This window comes from Heterodontus francisci, chromosome 24 (genome assembly GCF_036365525.1).
Source record: "Heterodontus francisci isolate sHetFra1 chromosome 24, sHetFra1.hap1, whole genome shotgun sequence".
Lineage (NCBI taxonomy): Eukaryota > Metazoa > Chordata > Chondrichthyes > Heterodontiformes > Heterodontidae > Heterodontus > Heterodontus francisci.
The window spans coordinates 65,601,597-65,622,368 of record NC_090394.1 but is presented as its reverse complement, the minus strand read 5'-3'; the positions used below and the strand labels follow the sequence as shown (position 1 = coordinate 65,622,368).

The 20,772-nt window shown below is 43.0% G+C and overlaps 1 long non-coding RNA gene across 2 annotated transcripts in view; it reads right to left on the bottom strand.

The window, feature by feature from the left end:
- Positions 1-4,503: 4,503 nt before the first annotated feature.
- The window catches only part of LOC137383698 (uncharacterized), a 69,128-nt gene continuing 52,859 nt past the window's right edge, over positions 4,504-20,772 (bottom strand). For both annotated transcript variants that reach the window (XR_010977439.1, XR_010977440.1), the window contains exon 3: positions 4,504-4,822. This is a non-coding gene — a long non-coding RNA (uncharacterized lncRNA). The remainder of the gene's footprint in view (positions 4,823-20,772) is intronic.

The following is a 20,772-nucleotide window of genomic DNA, read 5'->3' as shown; positions in this document are numbered from 1 at the left end:
AAACTGGGTGGGAGGGTGAGTTGTGAGGAGGATGCAGAGAGGCTTCAGGGTGATTTGGACAAGTTGAATGAGTGGGCAAATGCATGGCAGATGCAGTATAATGTGGATAAATGTGAGGTTATCCACTTTGGTAGCAAAAACAGAAAGGCAGATTATTATCTGAATGGTTATAACCTGAGAGAGGGGAATATGCAACGAGACCTGGGTGTTCTCATACACCAGTCACTGAAGGTACGCATGCAGGTGCAACAGATGGTAAAAAAGGCAAATGGTATGTTGGCCTTCATAGCGAGAACATTCGAGTACAGGAACAGGGATGTCTTGCTGCAATTGTACAGGGCCTTGGTGAGGCCACATCTGGAATATTGTGTGCAGTTTTGATCTCCTTATTTGAGGAAGGATGTTCTTGTTATAGAGGCAGCAAAGGTTTACCAGACTGATTCTTGGGATGGCGGGACTGACGTATGAGGAGAGATTGAGTCGGTTAGGATTATATTCACTGGAGTTCAGAAGAGTGAGGGGGGATCTCATAGAAACCTATAAAATTCTAACAGGACTTGACAGGGTAGATGTAGGAAGGATGTTCCTGATGGTGGGGGAGTCCAGAACCAGGGGTCATAGTCTAAAGATACAGGGTAAACCTTTCAGGACTGAGATAAGGAGAAATTTCTTCACCCAGAGAGTGGTGAGCCTGTGGAACTCGTTACCACAGAAAGCAGTTGAGTTTTCAAGAAGGAGTTAGATATAGCTCTTGGGGCAAAAGGGATCAAAGGATATGGGGGGAAAGCGGGAACAGGTTACTGAGTTGGATGATCAGCCATGATCATAATGAACGGCGGAGCAGGCTCAAAGGGCTGAATGGCCTACTCCTGCTCCTATTTTCTACGTTTCTGTGGGCCAGATGATAATACTGGGATCATTTCCTCCACTTACTGCATTGCTTTCACTCCATAGAGTTGTCTCAAGACAACATCTATAATTAGTTTTTAGCAAAATTTAATTTTGCCAGAACACCACATGAAACTTTAAAAAGTACCAGATGTTCCTTGGTTTTACAGCAATAAAACACTTAATAAATTTGACCTTTTTTAAATGACTTACACTCCAAGATACCAATTGTCCCACTAGAGCAACAACTGATTTGTTTTTCCACTAATTGAGTGCTATATTTCCCTGCTGCTCAAAATATAGGCGGAATGCCCATCTCTCTTCAGGACTTAACTATCAAAATCATGAGAATATGCAACATGGAAGCTTATGATTTCCAAGAATAGAACTACATTAGTTGAAATGAAAGAAAAACAGAGCCATTCAAAATGACATTGTAGTAAGATTTTCAATGTTCGTCAAGCAGCTGATGAGCCACTCGATCATGTTTGTTAATCCAGCTGTTGGATGTACAGAGTCTGTTGACGAATGGCTCAAAAAGCAATGTGTGGAAGGCCATGGCAGTAGAAATGTGGGGCTGGATTTTCATTATGGAGGCGTGAAACAGGAACTGGGTCTGGTTTTGGGTCAGAAACCTATCTCTTGTGGGAAATTGATTCAGACTGCAATTTTCAAATGAGTAAGTCTTTAATTGGCATGGAGACTGGTTTCCTGTCCTCTTAAGAACCAGTGGGATTGTAATTGGCAGTGGGTCAGATCAGATGTGGGGGTCATGTAGACTTCCACAGCAGCCATCACTGAGGCTGCTGGTTGTCCTGAGGGAGAGATCTGCCTTTCACTGCCTTTCACAGCACCAGAGGGAAATGCGATGTCACAGGCGAACTGGAGGGCTGGCACTATGGGTAGGTCAGAACCTCGCTTCATCGATGCCCACCAGGATCTAATGCTGGAGGCTATGAGGGAGGTCCTCTTCTCAAAGGGTGACAGGAGGAGGCTACTTCATTGTGCAGAAGGGGCACCTTTCTGTTCAGTGTTATCTCCCTCCACCCCCTCTTCCTCCTTCTCTCTTACCTCTGGCCCCTCCCCCTATGATCTGTCTCCTTCCCAAGGCCTCACTATCCTCAAGGTCCACACCTCTCTGGAGGACCATGTTATGGAGAGCACAGCAGACCACTACAATGGCTGAGACCCTTGCAGGAGTTATTGAAGGGCACCACCCGACTGATTCAAGCACCAGAATCATATCTTCAGAAAGCCGATGGCCTGCTCAGTGGCTGGCCTGCTGAGCAGGTAGCATTGGTTGTTTCACCTCTGTGCCTCTGCCTCGGATCGGTAGCCATCTCTTCAAGTGATTTCCCTTGTCCCCTTGGATCTATCCACGCATTTTGGGGGATGGAGTGAAGATCTGAGGCAGCCTGGACTGGTGGAGGATGAAGGAGTCATGATGGCTGCCAGGAAAGTGAGTGCACCGCAGAGGAAGCTCTTGTTGTTGTCGCCAACCAGTGGCACGTTGGGGAGTGGAAGACTTTCCTGTTGATGGATCTCAATTGCCAGTCACTGGGTGTCTTGATGGCCACATGGGTGCAAGCCATGCTGCCCTGCACTTGGGGGAATCCAGCGATGAAGGCTGAACCCAATGCCGTCTGTGCCTATGCAGGCCCATCTGTGTTAAAGAGGATGTAGTCCCTGCTCTGCTGAAAAGGACATCGTCATTGCCTGATGGCCTAATGAGATGCTGACTGCGAGGTGCCACCTATGTCTGCAGCTGATCCCTGGAATGACCCGGTTGCATAGAAGTTCAGGGCGACGGAGACCTGGACAGCTGCAAGTAAGAGACTACCATGGCCTTGAGGCCTCAGGTCATTGTGAATCAGAGCACACAGAACTGAGACTATCTTCCTGGATAGGTGCAGCCTTCTAGGGCACTGGTGCTCTGTCATTTGCAGGTAGCTGATTCTTGGGCTATGCACCTGATGTCATGGGTAGCACGTTTCTCTCCTGGTTGTGAACGATCCATTGTTGAAAACATTTAGGGTTGGGATAAACAACATTTTGGTCTCTCAGGGAATCAAGGGATACGGTGAGCGGGCGGGAAAGTGGAGTTGAATCCTAAGATCAGCCATGATTGTTTTGAATGGTGGAGCAGGTTCGATGGGCCATATGGTCTACTCCTACTCCTATTTCTTGTGTTCTTGCAGCTGCTCCCCCCCCCCCCCCCACCCCCTGCTGTGCTCCTCCGGCCTCCTGCTGTTCACGAGAGGTTGCATCTGCCACAACTTATCCTGGTTGCTCTGTCCAATGTCAGAGTAGCCTGTTCCCATCAAAACTCCCCCAGCTGGGCTTTGTACATTCACCAGGTCTTCCACTACCAACCTGAGGTGCCCCAATGATGCCAGCGGGCTCATGTCCCTCTCCAGTTTCCTGCCACTTATCAATAAGAAAAGCAACTCTTCCAGCTGCAGCAACAGCTACTCTGAGCCACATCTGAGGCAGCTGAGCTTGATTTGCTGCCTCTGCTTTATTTTAATCAGTCCTTCCCTTAGCCTTCATGACTCTCCACACTGATCACATCTTCACAACCCTGAAGTATTCCCCCCATGGTGTTTTTGCTGTTCCCAGCCTTGAAAAATTGTGATGCTCGCCTCCACACGCGCACTCAGCGGTCTTTTAAATCCGACCGTGGAATTCTATACCCCAAAATACAGAGAGTGATGGGAAAATTGGAGCCGAGAGCGATAGATTCTTGTTCAGTAAGGGTATCAAACGATATGGAGCAAAGGCAGGTAAAAGGAGTTGAGGCACAGATCAGTCATGATCTAATTGAATAGTAGAGCAGGGCCAAGGTTCCTGTTCCTTAAATTTTCAGGCAAGTACAGACCCTATCATGGTTTTAAAAAAAGGCATGTTTTTGTTGGGGGAATACAAAAATTCAGTACAAAGTGTGGTAGTGTGTGACTGAAAAAGTCAACGCAGCCTCAGCAACTCAAGGGCCTGACAGGAGATCGAGCAGAATTTACACAATTTAAAAGGAACGCAAGACAAGCCATCAATATTGCCTTAAAACAAGAGCAGAGATATATATGGATCTGAAGGAAGTAGTTAGTAGTTGTTAAAGATGTAGGCTAAAATATTACGTTGACATGAAAAAAAGTCAATGAGGAGATAACAAGAAAGGTAGAAGTGAAAATTGCAAGCATACACAATAGCTACCATGATGAGAAAACAAAGTATGATGGGCGAAATCACTTTTTCACAATCTACTGCTCATGTTTAAAAGAAAATGTGTATGTAATCAACAATGCATCAGGGAATCTCAAATTGGCCCAGATTTTGCAGTTGTCAGGACAGTGAAAATGTCAGTGTTCACTATCATTACTCTGTGAAATTGACAACAATTTTTGGCCTGCACATGGGCACAATTAAATGTGGTAATCATGAAGTTTCTGTCTATGATTCCCTGTTCCTCCACAGGGTACGCTGCTGAAGTCCTCACCGATGGAAATCATTTGGAAATCACTGATTTGTTGTGAACTTCCACTTTATACACTATTTATCTTCTTGTAAAAATCCTTGAAAAAGTTGCACCTTGTTAAAACTTAATTTTAATGATGTACTAAGTCATAATTACTGATAAACAACCTCTCTGGCTCTGAAAAACTAATTTTATATTTGTGGAATGTCAAATTTCTCCATTCCATGCTAAAAATTCAATAGATTTTTAAAATAATGTTTTAAAAGTTTGTTTATGATATTTCAGCTCTACTTTATTTCCATTTGTCTGTCTCCATCTTTATTTTGCTTTCTGTAAGATTATAAAAAATCAGCAATAAAATCTGCTTGGCACTTCCTGGTTTGCGGTCTGTGAGAATTCTTCAGTGTGATTGGTTGCTTAGCCTGCTTGATGACATCACTGTTGCTGGATGCGGGGGATCCCCTATAGGAAGTGACAGAATGAAATTAATGTCAGGAAATGTGAAATCCACACCAATCCAACATTGCAACACTTCCTCAGTACTGCACTGCAGTGTTAGCCTTGATTTGATCAAGCCTGTGGTATGGGAATTGAACCCACAACCTCCTGATTAAAATGGAACTGAGACTTGGCTGAAGGTTTTAGATTCCAAACTCTGACATGCAGACATGGAAGACATCAAACTGTTTGGAGAACAATTAAGTTGCAAAATGTCTGTATCTCCTGCAGTTCACCAGTTGCCCAAGCAGTTAACCATTCATTCATTCTGCAGGATCCTAGGCTGCCACAATTGCAGTATCTAATAGTTTCTTAAGTGACTCCAGTGCTTTTCTATCCACTACTCAAACAAGCGGTTCAATTTCTGCATTTATTACTCTTTGTGTGAAGAAGTATTTCCTAATATCAGACCCCAATTTACCTTTTACTAGATTGAACTGGTTCCCCTTGCCCTATAATCACAATTTACGTCAAAGTAATATCTTGAATTTGACTTTTTCATACCCTAAATTATCTTGTATACCTCTGTCAGATCACTTTTCAGATAACTTCATTCCAGGTTGAAAAGCTCATATTTCTTCAGTGCATTTTTGCACTATAGATCAGTTTAATTGCTCTTTTCTACACTGTCTCCAGCACTTAAATTTCTCTTGTGTTTCTTGGCAACCAGAACTGGACACAGTACTCAAGCTGTGGTCTGAGCAAAGCCAATTGCAATTTGATCATGACTTCCTCTGACTTATACTCTACTGTTTTGCCTATGTGGTTTAATATTCCGTGGTTCCTGTTCAACTTCACCCTTAGCTACTTCAATACCATTCATATAGTCATATGCCACTCATTTTTCTTTCCCACACACAGCACTTAACATTCATCTGCATTAAATTTCATTCGTCATCTTTGTGTCCACATGCATATTTTTTTCCAACTCATTCTGCAAATCCTGAGCTACCTCCTTTGATATACCGCTCCTTTTAGCTTGACATCATCTACAAATCTGACTACTTGGCATTGGGTTTCTGAATCCAATTCACTTAGAGAAATGAAAAACAACTGCTAAAACTCAACATTGATGCAGCCTCATGAAAGCAAGAGCCACAAGAATGCAGGGAAAACTTATTGCAGCTGGGACAAAGATTGCAAATATTTCGAGTTTTTTTTTAATCTTTAAGAAGGTTGTGTGGGGCAGCAGATGATTGGGGCTGGGGAATTTTCCATTCTTTACCTGCCCACATTTTGATCAGAGGAATGATTCACCAGCCAGTAAATATGACCTTATAGGGAAAACCTTCAATTTATGCAGGAGGCATGAAATGTTTTTTTTTGGATTGGTCACACAATTCAACTTCACTGGGAAGGAACATGGGGTGGGGTGGGGGTGGTGAGGTGGTGGGGGGTGGTGGGAGGGTTAACAAGTGGCCAATCCTATATGCCCGGTTTATGCCTCTGCCAAAGTTGAACATTTTGCCATTTGATGGTATATATGGAAGATTGGCCTCCTGGAACTATACTTGTTTATCACATATTGGGATGCAGTCAACAGGAAACTGAAAACGCTGGATAATAGGGTCTCAGAGCAGCTATTACAATTTTTTCAATGAAGGAATTGGTGTTCTTCTTAAAATTACTCCCACTTTAAAATAGCACATGAATGTGGTTTGCACATCTCACAGAAGGAATATTCTGTCATCACAATGAAACCTTTTTATTCATGCTTCACGGAAAAGAAAACAGATAACTGGATGGATAGGTTAGATGGACAGTGTTCTTCTCTTGTTCAAAACATGTCACTGTGACTATTTCTTCGTTAAAACTAGTGAACAAATATAGACTTTAATGAGGAAAATGGTCTACAACGATAGCAAAATACGGAAATGAAGGATCAGAAAAGACCAGTTAATCCATCGAGCATGCCCCAAATGGGCATGTTGTAACTGGGCGTCATAACTGCCCAATGTTCCCCAACCACTAACAATCATGTAAACTCCTGGGATAGGCAAAAAACAGAATAACCCCAGGCCAATTCAGGGAAAGGGAAATTCTGGGAAATGCCTCTCCAGCCAAGAAAGATAGTCAAAGCCTATTCCAGGATACCGCAGTGACCATGTGCCACTTCTCCCAATACCCCATCTTCCTTTTGTACCCAAAAAAGAAAAAGAAAGATTTGCATTTATATAGTACATTTCACAACCAAAGCACAATAAAATACCTTTGAAGTGTAGACTGCTGTAATGTAGGATATACAGCAGCCAACTTTACACACAGCAAACTCCCACAAACAGCAATGTGATAATAACTAGATAATCTGCTTCTGTGATGTTGATTGAGGGATAAATATTGCTCAGGACACTAGGAAGAACTCCCCTGCCCTTCTTAGAAATAGTGCCAGGGGATCTTTGATGTTGACATGAGAGGGCAGCTATCTAAAAGACAGCACCTCTGACAGTGCAGCACTCCCTCACTACTGCACTAGAACGTCAGCCTAGATTTTGGGGCGCAAGTCCTGGAATGGGATTTGAACCCATAACCTTCTGACTCAGAGGTGATAGTACTACCCACCCGAACACAGATGACACTCATGCCATGATAGAGTCTCCGTCAATAACTTTTCCAGATCCCTTTTGAATACTTGACGTGAATTTGTACTTACTGAATGAGCTGCTAACTCAGTCCAAAGATGAGCATCTGTCTAAAGAAAAACCTCTGATGTAGTTTTACGCTCAGGTAACTGATTTACAGGTCCCTGCATTAACCATTGCCTACCTCATTCAAATGGTCTATCTGCATGGACACAGTCTAGTCCCTTCATTATTTTAAATATCTCAATTGAATCACAAATGTTTTCTAGAGTAAAGAAACCCAGTTCTCTAAGTCTTGTGGTAACTAGGAGCATTTAAACTAGCTATTAATCGAGTTGCTCTCCTCTGAACCTTTTCCAGTGTTTACATATCCCTACCAAGTGAAGTGACCAAAATTGGCCACATTATTGAAGGAATACGTATGAAGAAATTGCTTTCACTGGCAGGAAGGTCAGAAACCAGAGTTCACAGATTTAAATTAATTCGCTAAAGAAGCAGAAGTGAGATGAGGAGAATTCTTTTTAACGGATGTTTTTATAATCGGGAATGCATTGCCTGAAAGGGTGTTGGAAGCAGATTCAATAGTAACTTTCAAAAGGAATTGGATAAATAGCTGAAGAAGAAATATTTGCAGGGCTATGGGAGTGGGACTAATTGGAAAGCTCTTTCAAAGAGGCACAACGAGGTATGAGGCCACATATTTCATATTTCCTTTGTGCTGTACAATTCTATTATTCGATGCAGCTAACCAAGGTTTTGTACAAGTACCATCGATTGCTCTTTGTTTTATATTACGTCACCTTGGCAATGCATTCTAATACTTTTTATTTTATTAATTCTCGAACTTCTTTGAGCATAGGTACCGACTGGGGGTATGAGTGTGAGTGCATACTGGCAGCAAGTGAGTTATACCATGGCCTGCAAATGTTGAGGAAAGAGCTTTGGTTAAATGGTCACGGATGGTGAGAGCAATATATTTGCGAGTGAGCATACCTTCATATCTTGTTTAGATCAAGACTTCAATTACAGTTTTAAAAATCATTTCATTTATGGCCTAATAAAATGGATCATGCGCAGCTACCCCAACACTACAGAATCATAGAATGGTTACAGCATAGATCATATCTCTTCTTCAGTGGCCTGTTGGTGGCCTATTTTCAGATTACTCTTCGTCAATTGCTTTTGTTGTTGTTCATTTACCACATTTCAGATTCTGAATCAGATTCAGTTCAGGGCTTGTTCAACTGCACATTGACTTGGCATTAATGTATACCCCAGCAAAGAAATCTCCCTGTAAATCTAGCACATCAAAGAAGATCCTCACCCAATGCAACTTTGTCTGAACAACAATAACAACAATTTGCATTTATAAAGTGCCTTTAACATAGTAAAATATCCCAAAATGTTTCACAGGAGCATTATCAAACAAAATGTGAATCCAGTTGTCCTCGAGACGGCTAGGGAACGGAGTTTGTGGTGGGGACAGAAGACAATGGCCAAGATTTTAACTCACTCAAAACCCATTCACTTACACAGAGTTAAAAATTGGGCCCAATGTCTCCACCATGCATTCTGTGCTGGTTGCCTCATCGGGTGAAACTGCTGACTTAGCTGGTGACAAGTATATTGAGGGTACAGTGCATGACCAGACAGAATCAGAAAGTACAGAGTGCAAAGCATACCAGCAGGAAGTGAGTTATACTGTGGCCTGCGAATGCTGAAGAGAGAACTTTGGTTATATGGTCACATACATGGTCACAGATGGTGAGAGCAAGAGGGTAACTAGAGAAAGGATTGGCCCACTCAAGGACAAAGGAGGAAAATTATGCGTGGAGTCAGAGAAAATGGGTGAGATTCTAAACGAGTACTTTGCATCGGTATTCACCGAGGAGAAGGACATGACGGATGTTGAGGTTAGGGATAGATGTTTGATTACTCTAGGTCAAGTCGGCATAAGGATGGAGGAAGTGTTGGGTATTCTAAAAGGCATTAAGGTGGACAAGTCCCCAGGTCCGGATGGGATCTATCCCAGGTTACTGAGGGAAGCGAGAGAGGAAATAGCTGAGGCCTTAACAGATATCTTTGCAGCATCCTTAAACACGGGTGAGGTCCCGGAGGACTGGAGAATTGCTAATGTTGTCCCCTTGTTTAAGAAGGGTAGCAGGGATAATCCAGGTAATTATAGACCGGTGAGTCTGACGTCAGTGGTAGGGAAGCTGCTGGAGAAGATACTGAGGGATAGGATCTATTCCCATTTGGAAGAAAATGGGCTTAACGGTGATAGGCAACATGGTTTTGTGCAGGGAAGGTCATGTCTTACTAACTTAATAGAATTCTTTGAGGAAGTGACAAAGTTGATTGATGAGGGAAGGGCTGTAGATGTCATATACATGGACTTCAGTAAGGCGTTTGATAAGGTTCCCCATGGTAGGTTGATGGAGAAAGTGAAGTCGCATGGGGTCCAGGGTGTACTAGCTAGATGGATAAAGAACTGGCTGGGCAACAGGAGACAGAGAGTAGCAGTGGAAGGGAGTTTCTCAAAATGGAGACGTGTAACCAGTGGTGTTCCACAGGGATCCGTGCTGGGACCACTGTTGTTTGTGATATACATAAATGATTTGGAGGAAAGTATAGGTGGTCTGATTAGCAAGTTTGCAGACGACACTAAGATTGGTGGAGTAGCAGATAGTGAAGGGGACTGTCAGAGAATACAGCAGAATATAGATAGATTGGAGAGTTGGGCAGAGAAATGGCAGATGGAGTTCAATCCGGGCAAATGCGAGGTGATGCATTTTGGAAGATCCAATTCAAGAGTGAACTATACAATAAATGGAAAAGTCCTGGGGAAAATTGATGTACAGAGAGATTTGGGTGTTCAGGTCCATTGTTCCCTGAAGGTGGCAACGCAGGTCAATAGAGTGGTCAAGAAGGCATACGGCATGCTTTCCTTCATCGGACGGGGTATTGAGTACAAGAGTTGGCAGGTCATGTTACAGTTGTATAGGACTTTGGTTCGGCTACATTTGGAATACTGCGTGCAGTTCTGGTCGCCACATTACCAAAAGGATGTAGATGCTTTGGAGAGGGTGCAGAGGAGGTTCACTAGGATGTTGCCTGGTATGGAGGGCGCTAGCTATGAAGAGAGGTTGAGCAGATTAGGATTATTTTCATTAGAAAGACGGAGGTTGAGGGGGGACCTGATTGAGGTGTACAAAATCATGAGAGGTATAGACAGGGTGGATAGCAAGAAGCTTTTTCCCAGAGTGGGGGATTTCAATTACTAGGGGTCACGAGTTCAAAGTGAGAAGGGAAAAGTTTAGGGGGGATACGCGTGGAAAGTTCTTTACGCAGAGGGCGGTGGGTGCCTGGAACGCGTTGCCAGCAGAGGTGGTAGACGCGGGCACGATAGTGTCTTTTAAGATGTATCTAGACAGATACATGAATGGGCAGGAAGCAAAGAGATACAGACCCTTAGAAAATAGACGACAGGTTTAGATAGAGGATCTGGATCGGCGCAGGCTTGGAGGGCCGAAAGGCTTGTTCCTGTGCTGTAATTTTCTTTGTTCTTTGTTCTTTGAGAGTAATATTTTTGTGAGTGTTGGCAGGAAGGTCTACTTTCTCATAACTTTGTAAAGAAAACTCTACTTAAAATTATAAAGAGATGCAATGAAGTGCTGAGTGCTTTTGAAGCTGGCTTGACATCAGACTGGAGTTACATGCCATGTGGTGTCATGCCCAAGTGGCATGTGGCCATGCAGCTAAGTGGGTGGGGGTCTCGCACAGCTCCATTCTAGTCTGATCAGCATCTGACTCTGGAGATATGGGGCCCAATTTTAATTCTATAGGTTTGAATGAGTTAGCATATCACCATACTCTCACTTTAGCCTCTGAAAAGTGGAATCTGCTTCACAGCAATGTGGGTAGGAATAGAACTGCATCCTTAGTGGAAAATTTGACATATTCCCATAGCTTTGACATGTAGACTGAGATTATAGAAACCCTATTTCTCTCATTCTTCAAAATATGAGAGATATCAATACTATAATACTGGGTCCAAGGCAAGAATTCCAGTCACAGAAATATATGACATTTAAAAACTATCAATGCCAATGAAACCTTTTCAATCACTTTCAATGATTGAGAATTCCTGTACTCAGTGCCTGGCAAAAGCATTCATCTTTTGTGTTTTTAATGATCCACTGTAGTGGCACTATGATCTTTCCGCCACACATATCATCCTAAATTTTGACTCGTGCAAGTAAATCATATGAGAATTTGAACAAACTATTCATCTAAATATGGCTGTTTGCAAAAAACAAAACATGAAGCAGTTTTATGTTTGAACTGCCAGATCTCTGGATTAGCAGAAATTCAGCCACTGGCCTTTGTAACCTTCTGTAATTTAGGAAGAATAACAATCATTGAATATCTCAGAACACTATGCTACAATAACTTTTACTGAGGCAGGCTATATAATACCCCAGTAGCCAATTTGGAATCAGATGGTAATGAGTTTGAAACCCCAGGGCTATTCAATATCCAATTCACCTGCCACACTGCGACAAAATTGTCATGTTATTAACTGGGAGCCTCGAGACTACAGGATATTACTTCAGGGCACAAGAAATAATGAAGATAGCTGCCTCTCTCTCTGTGATAAACCTGCTGAAGGTGAAGAGTGGCAATGCCACTGTACTTGGGGTGTCCATTCCTCCCAGCGGAAGAGCCCATCTGCTGTGGGAACTGAAAGGAGACAACCTCAAGAAAGAGGAAACAACTAAAGCAAACGCACCCAAACCTATCACTACACTAACTGAAAATGCAGACTTAGCTATTTTTCCTAACAAAATGACTTAAGCGTGAATGGTTTGCGTCATTGTTGGCACATTGACATCTTTGTTGTTACCAATAGCAACCACACTATCTGGCAAGATAATGGGCTGCTTGTCTGTTGCAGTTTTCTTTTAACAGGGTCTTTTCTTTCCCCATAAATTTCTACTTAAAAATTGTGCCAGTCGAACACTTGAAAAATTGTATTATTGAGAACGCTGTATGACATTAGCAGCCTGCCACCGTGTTGTTAACAGATTGTCTACTCAGCAGTATCTGTCAGGAAATTCTAGTCTGCGGGCCAGAAAGTTCCAATTACAATGGTCCTTTAATTTCAAGATTATAACGAAGGTGTCACCTTCACAGCAGTCCCGCTTGCTTTGGCGATTGCACATTGTAACAGGGAATGGAAAGACAAGGCTTTGTATTGGCAGGTGGGTGATAAAAGTGAGAGCATAGAGTGTGAAGATGAGGTAAAAATAGTCCACAGACACATGGAGCCTCACTGCAACTCTTCAATACATAGCAGCTACTGACAATACCAATTGTACTTCAATTTGCTCTGTTGTCAAGTTTTATCAGTTATTGAAATGAGCTGTGACCAAAAGATGAGACAACTGACAACAAAAATGCTGATTATGTTTTTAAATTTGATCAATTGGTAGTTCTGCACCAAAGAAAATTCCTCACTCCTTACCAGGAATGTATATAAGTTCTTGTAGTGTTTAAACCTTTGAATAGCTAATGCTCTCTGAACGTATAATAAAACTGATTGTTTCTTGCTTTTAAAGAGTTATTGAGAAGGTGGATTAGTACAGCCCATGGCTGTCACATCTCAAATTCAGGAATTAATTCTAGCACTGGCTAATATTGATTCTCTGCTATCAACACTGTGCAAATTTCGTGGAACATCTCCCAGACCGGTGAACGTTCAAAAGAATATGGCAGGCTGATGTTTTAAGAAACATTGTCAACGAATTTGGTCCAGCCTTTAAAAGCACGTCTCTTCTTGGCAGATAGCGGGTGGGGAAGGGGATAATTTTGACTTCAGATAATAGTGTAAAATGGGTGAGAACAGATAAGCTGGATCTGGAAAGGTGTGCTAACATGCAGACGGACCAATATCACCCATTAGTTAAAGTTAAAATTATCCCTACGGAAAGTAATTTACAGTGGCTGTGGAGAAGTCCAGTGGCGCAGTGGTTAGCACCGCAGCCTCACAGCTCCAGCGACCCGGGTTCAATTCTGGGTACTGCCTGTGTGGAGTTTGCAAGTTCTCCCTGCGTCTGCATGGGTTTTCTCCGGGTGCTCTGGTTTCCTCCCACAGCCAAAAGACTTGCAGGTTGGTAGGTAAATTGGCCATTATAAATTGCCCCTAGTATAGGTAGGTGGTAGGGAAATATAGGGACAGTTGGGGATGTAGTAGGAATATGGGATTAGTGTAAGATTAGTATAAATGGGTTGGTGATGGTCGGCACAGACTCGGTGGGCCGAAGGGCCTGTTTCAGTGCTGTATCTCTCAACTAAACTAAAACAACTAAACATGTCAGATGGAACAGGCACAAGAAGCTAAGTGGCCTACCCCCGATCCTATATTTAGGCCATTGAAGCCAGTTGTCACATCAACCGAGATCACTTAACTCTCATAAAGACCGAGATCAAACAGGGAACCTTCCTGGTTTGTATGGTTCTCGCTGTAGCCCCAATTTGAAGCAAAATTGAACGATGTAACATTAATTACTCTTGTTGGGAGTCTATTCCACTTACCTACTACTTTCAGAGAAATTTAAAAAGCCTTTAAATTGCAAAGTTGAGACTTTTCTACCCATGTTCCTTAGTTTTAACTTAATAACCTGTTTGATATTATTCCCTTGTCAGCATTTCACCAGACTTGGATTGCATGCTCACTGTACCATGAGCAGTGACGGGGGTCATCGTGGTTGACCCTGTCCTGATCTGATGCCACAATGTCCATTTCCGACAGGGGTTGCTATATAGCGACCAGCAGCATGAACACAGGCTGATCCTTCCCTCCCTTTTAGAATGGACTCAGCCGTGGCTGAGTTAGCATCACTCTCACCTGTGAGCCAGAGGTTTTGGGTTCAAGCCTTGTTCCAGAGGCTCGAGCACTCACTTGACACTCCAGTGCAGTACCGAGGGAGTGTTGCACTGTCGGGGGTGCTGTCGTTTGGATGAGACATTAAACCAACTCCCCGTGTTCCCTCTCAGGTGTAAGTAGAAGAGCTCATGGCACAATTTTGAAGAAAAGCTGCGGAGTTCTCCCTGATGTCCTGGCCACCATTTATCAGTCAACCAACAGATTATCTGGTCATTATCACATTGCTGTTTACGGGAGCTCACAAAACAGCTCAACTATTTCACTTTTTAATCTTCAATACTCAAGGGAATACAAGCATAGGCTATGCTACCTGCCCTCATAATTTAACCCTTTCAGCCCCAGTATCATTCTGATGAATCGTCGCTGTGCCCCTTTCAAGGCCAATATATCCTTCTTGAGGGGCAGTGCACAGAATGAACTCAGTATTTCATAGCCTTGGATCTCCCTCTGCTTCAAATATTTATTCAATTTTCCTGCAAATAATGTAATGGTCTCTGCTTCAACCATCCAAGATGGCAAGGTATTCCATGCTCTATATAAAGAACTTACTTCTAACATCTCTCCTGGCTCCCAGTGGCAATTTTAAATTGATAGTCCCTTTTCACTGACTTCCCAACTATCAAAATCGCTCATAATTTCAAAAATGCTATTAAATCTCCTTAGCCTTCTCAGCTCCAGTAGTAGTCCAAGTATCTCGAGTCTCTCATCATAGCAATGGTTTCCCAATCCTTGTACTATCCTAATTAGAGCCTCGCAAGAAGATTTTTCTATTTTAAATAATTCACCCTTTGATGTGGTTTTCCAACCTCTAGCCCATGTCACCTTCTCTTCCTTGTTGAAAAAGCTGGCGACTGGCCTAGTTCTCAGGTTTCTGTCAATGTTGCTATGAGGTTGGTTGCTAGAAAATGGCCAAGGATGGTTCAGGTTGACACGCTTTGAAATCTTCCCTCCCAATCAATGTCAAATCACTTTACCGCCTGTATTTGATAGCCTGACTGAGATTGTAAGTTCACTTTGGATAAAAGCCTCTTATTCTACATTTCCAAAGTTTGGCTTTTGTGAAAGTTGGACTTGCAGTGTATTTTACATTGTGCAATGTATTGCAAAGCCCATGCCCAATTCTATATTACATCCACTGGTACTGAACTCCATTGGTGTAAAATGCTTCTCATTCTCATTTTCAGGAAGTAATGCTGCCAATGAGTATAGAATAAGTCACTTTTCTTCAAAAGTAATTGGCCTTGTTAAGTCTTTTGAGATGTCGACATAAAGGTCTATATAAATGCAATACAACAACAGTGAAATAGGCAAAAATTATCCAACCCTTGAAAATGGGAAACAAATAATCCACTTTGCTACTAGTTTACTTCCTGCTGTTGTTTGCTAGATTATCTGGTTATATCCCACCTCAAACTGCTCATTGCTGTATAGATGTTGCTGACAGGAAGACCTATTACAGTGATGCTGTGTATTTCTTCATTAACAGACCCAAAATTCAGCTTCTAACCTAATATCCAATCCATTAGCAAGACAGACGCAGACTGGGTGACCGCTTTGCGGAACACCTCCACTCAGTCCGAAAGCATGACCCCGAGCTTTCGGTTGCTGGCCATTTCAACATCGCCCCCACCCACCCCCCCCCACCCCGCCCCAATCTCATGCTCACATCTCTGTCCTGGGATTGCTGCAGTGTTCCAGCAAACATCAATGCAAGCTCGAGGAACAGCATCTCATTTACCGATTAGGCACACTACAGCCTGCCGGACTGAACATTGAGTTCAATAATTTCAGAGCATGACCGCCCCCCCACCTTTTTATGTTTAGTTATTTTTTATTTTTTATTTGGTTATTTTATTTTAGTTTTTTTTTAGTTTGTTTCTACTGTGCCTATCCACTTTTTCTGGTTTTTTAAAATGTTTGTGCTTGGAGTGCTTTGTGCTTTACAGTCTATTCACAACCTCTCTGTACTGACGCTTTGTCTTTCAGCACACCATTCACAAACCACTGACCACCTCCAGGCGCGTATCCATTGTCTCTCGAGATAAGGAGGCCCAAAAGAAAAAGAACACCATTAACATACCGTTTGCCTTTGTTCCATGACCTTCTGGTGAGTTATTCTCTGTGACCCTTTGTCCTATCAACACTTTCTCTTTTGTTATCTCTTGCCCCACCTCCTGCTTTACTTGCTTAAAACCTTTTACATTTCTAATATCTGCCAGTTCTGATAAAGGGTCACTGACCTGAAACATTAACTCTGCTTCTCTCTCCATAGATGCTGCCAGACCTGAGTATTTCCAGCATTTCTTGTTTTTAGTATCCATTAGCAAGACATCCTACCCAACTCCATCATATCACCTGCTTCTACCCATAGCTCACCGCCACTGAAATCCTCAATTACTTTATCTCCAGGCTTGACTTTTCCAATTCTCTTCTCACCATCCTCCTGAACAGCACCCTATATAAACTCCAAATTGATCCTCCATCCTATGTTATTCTAAATACCATTCCTATTTCACCATCCTCACCAATCTCCACCGCCCTCCATTTGAAGCAGATTGAATTCCTTGTTTATGAATCTCTTCTGCTTCCATTTCTCTCAATCTCTGCAGCCTCTTCCAGCCTTTTATGTCAGTGTCCTCTGCTATTCCAACTCTGAATTCTACTGCCCCTCTCTTGTCTCTACCTTTGGTAGCAAAGTCTTCAGATATTTTGTAACCATACCATGGAACCGTCTCCCTAAATCCCATCCATCTTGCCCCTCTATCCACTTTCCAAGACTTCATATCTTTAGTCACTTCTCCTAACTCTTGAGACTAGTGCTCAATACTGCATTGAGGAAGACTTGCATTTATATAGCGCCTTTCAGACCACAGGACGTCCCAAAGTGCTTTACTGCCAAAGATATACTTTGGAAGTGTAGTTAGTCACTGTTGTAATGTAGGAAACATGGCAGCTAATTTGCACACAGCAAGCTCCCACAAACTACATTGTGATAATGAACAGATAATCTGTTTTTTGGTGATGTTGATTGAAGGAAAAATATTATAGAGACAACAGCTCCAAACTCATTTCTCCAAAGTGACCAATGTTATAAATTGATGATTACAGTGGGAAACAGGCAGATTCCCCAGGAAAATCATGGAGATCTGGTTACATCGAGCCTGCACCATTTCTGGGAGATACCTGATTGTAAGGAGCAGAACCTCCCCCCTCCTCCCTACAAGGCAACGTGTAGCTGGGGTGGAGTCAGGGTGGCAACCCCCTATGCTGAGAGTTTCTGCTCATTAGGCTGACTGGGACTTGGTAGATCAGTGGAAGCCAGAACCCTGAATGAGTTGAGGCACACTGGCTCCCCAAGAGTGTCTGTGGGCCCCACTAAAGAGAGAATTTTAAAGAAAAATTATGGGGTGCTGATGGAACCAAGCCACAGAGTTTGGATGAGCTGAAGGTTAAGGAGAGTAGAGGATGGTAAAGGGAGAATTGAAGTAATCAAATCCAGTGTTGACAAAGGGTTTCAGTGGACTAGGTTAGGGATGGAGGCAGGTATTGCTATGGAGGTGGAAGTAGGCAGTCTTTGTGATGGAGAGGATATAGGGTCAGAAACTCAGCTCAGGTTTAAGTAGAATGCTGAGGTTTCAAACACTGTGGTTCAATCTTAGAGAATGGCTGGGGAAAGGGTTGAAGTCTGTTGCGAGGGTATGGAAATTACGATGAGGGCCAACGATGATGGCGTTAGTTCAGTTTAACCAGACAAAATTACGGTTCATCCAAGTCTGCATGTCGGAAAAGCAGTCCGACTGAAGCAGAAACACTGGAGGGGTTGAGAAAGGTGGAACTCAGAGTCATCAGTGTGCATGTAGAAACTGGTCCCATCTCTCCAGATGATATTGACAGGGGGCAGCATAAGTTGCAATGCCAGAATGATTTTTTTAGATCTAGACTGTGGTCATAAATCAGTAATTAAAGTGTAATTAGCTGAGAAGAGGTCCTTGCCCACCTGGTGCGCATAACCTTTGATCCTGCCAGCATAACCTTACCCTAATTTTAGTCCGTAAATAAAATCACTGTGAAAAGAATTAATCTGTAAGTAAGTATACTTACAACTGTCCCCAACATCAACAATATAAAAAGAAAAAAATGGAAATGTGCATTACAAAGGTGTCAGACTTCACAAGTCCCAATACATTCACTGCATCAATAATTTACAGCCAAGCATCACGGAATGTAAGAGTGTAGATAAAGAGACTGGCAGGAAAGAGAGCCTCTCCAAGTCAGGATGCAATAAATCCAGAGCCTGCAAATTGAATTCTCAGTGTGCTCGCCGGTTTATAAACCTCTGCTCTGAAAATGCTAAAGATGAAAATTCACCCCAGTTTGACCAGGCCTCAATTCTTCAGTGAACTCTCTGCCACTTGTGGCAGCATGAAACATACTATGAAGTTAATTGTAACAAAAACCCGACAATGTCTTAGCTTACGTCATTTACTATTCCAACGCACTCCTGACCAGCCTCCCACATTCTACCCTCCGTAAACTTGAGGTCATCCAAAGCTCTGCTGCCTGGTCCTTACTCGCACCAAGTCCTGTTCCCCTATCACCCCTGTGCTCGCTGACCTACATTGGCTCTCTGTCAAGCAGTGTCCCGTTGTTAAAATTCTCACCTTTGTTTTCAAATCCCTCCGTAGCCTCACCCCTGCCGAGCTCTGTAATCTCCTCCAGCCCCACAACACTCTGAGATATCTGTGCTCCTCTAATTCTGGCCTCTTGAGCATCCCTGATTTTAATCGCTCCACTACTGGTGGCCGTGGCTTCAGCTGTCTAGGTCCCAAGCTCTGGAACTCCCTCCTTAAAACTCCCTGCCTCTCTACCTCACTTTCCTCCTTTAAGATGCTCTGTAAAACTCTCTGACCAAGCTTTTGGCCATCTGCCCTAATATCGTTTTATGTGGCTTGGTGTCGAGTTTTGCTTTATAATGCTCCTGTGAAGCAGGTTGGGACATTTAATTATGTTAAAGGCGCTATATAAATACAAGTTGCTGTTATTGTTGTGCCAAAATAACCTTGAGGTGGCAATTCTACCTGTACAGATCTGTCTGACTATGCAGAACATGTGAATCAAGAGTCTTCTATACTGCAGGACACCTTAAGTTGGTTCTCACACCATCTGCCAGAGTGCACAACCAGTATGACATCCCTGACCATTCCAACCCACTTTAATCCCTAGTTACCATTAACTGTTCTGATATGTTTTATGCTGCAATGGGTGATAGGGGGCTCAGTAAAGAATTGAGGTCTGGCCAAGTTGAGCAACAGTAGACAGAGAATTGCATCATCTCGGAGCTGTGAGAGTTGAGTTCATGCTTGGAGAGCTCGGAGATCTCCCTGTTTATTTTTGGTGACATATGGAAAAACAGTGCTGTCTGGGTCAAAAGTAGTTCATAAGCCAGTGAATCATTGCAGGTTTGGCTGTGTATGAAACGGTAATATCATTTTAATTGAAACTTGTGGTTGAGATTTGTGAGGCTATCCGACCCAGGAGCATTGACAGTTTAAATGAAAGGCGAAATGCTGTTTGCTGGTGGTAGTTGTACAGAAATTGACCAAATCTACCAGCATGCATTGCAAAGGTCAAAAGTGAAGTCACCTGCTAAAGGCTGCAGGTTGCTTTATCACAGATAAACAAAATCTTTGGACTGTGATGAAAAGCAACACTTTCAGGCTATGGTATATCTGGCCGAGAGGCGCAAGAGTGATAAAATTGGTCTGAAACTAACAAATAGCCATACTTCAAAGCAGTGTTTTTGCTTTGATGCGAAGTTAAAACCTTGGTAAAACTTTATGTTTCGATAAGTCTGATAAGAATTGAAACTAAACACAAAGAACACGGAGACGCAGGGCTGCATTTTAAGAGTCCGCCGCCAAAATAGCAGCGGGCGTGGAAAAAATGTAACCCGCACGCATGGGCACCGTATCACGGAGCCGCCACCATTTCAAACGCGGCGGCTCATTTGCAAGGCCGTGGCGCCCGCCCCCTGCGATGACATGGAGGGGGCGGGCGAGTCACCACAAGCAACTGCATCCAGCGTCAATGCGCAGGTGCCAGCGCCATTTATAAAGGGTTTAAAGCTCTCAACGGACATTTGAAAATTAAGAAGAGACAGGTAGGTAGAATTTCCACAAAACAGATTTTAATTAAATTTAAATGCATTTTCCCAGCCCCCCAATGACACTTCCAGACATTCGTGCCCTTTACCCCCAACCCCCGAAATTCAAATATTAACAATTTGACCTCCCCCGCCAAAAAGTTCGGCAACTTTGCCCTTTACCCCTTCCCAACAACCACTCCTCCCCCCCACCAATCTGAATCATTTTTACCCAGCTCCCCAC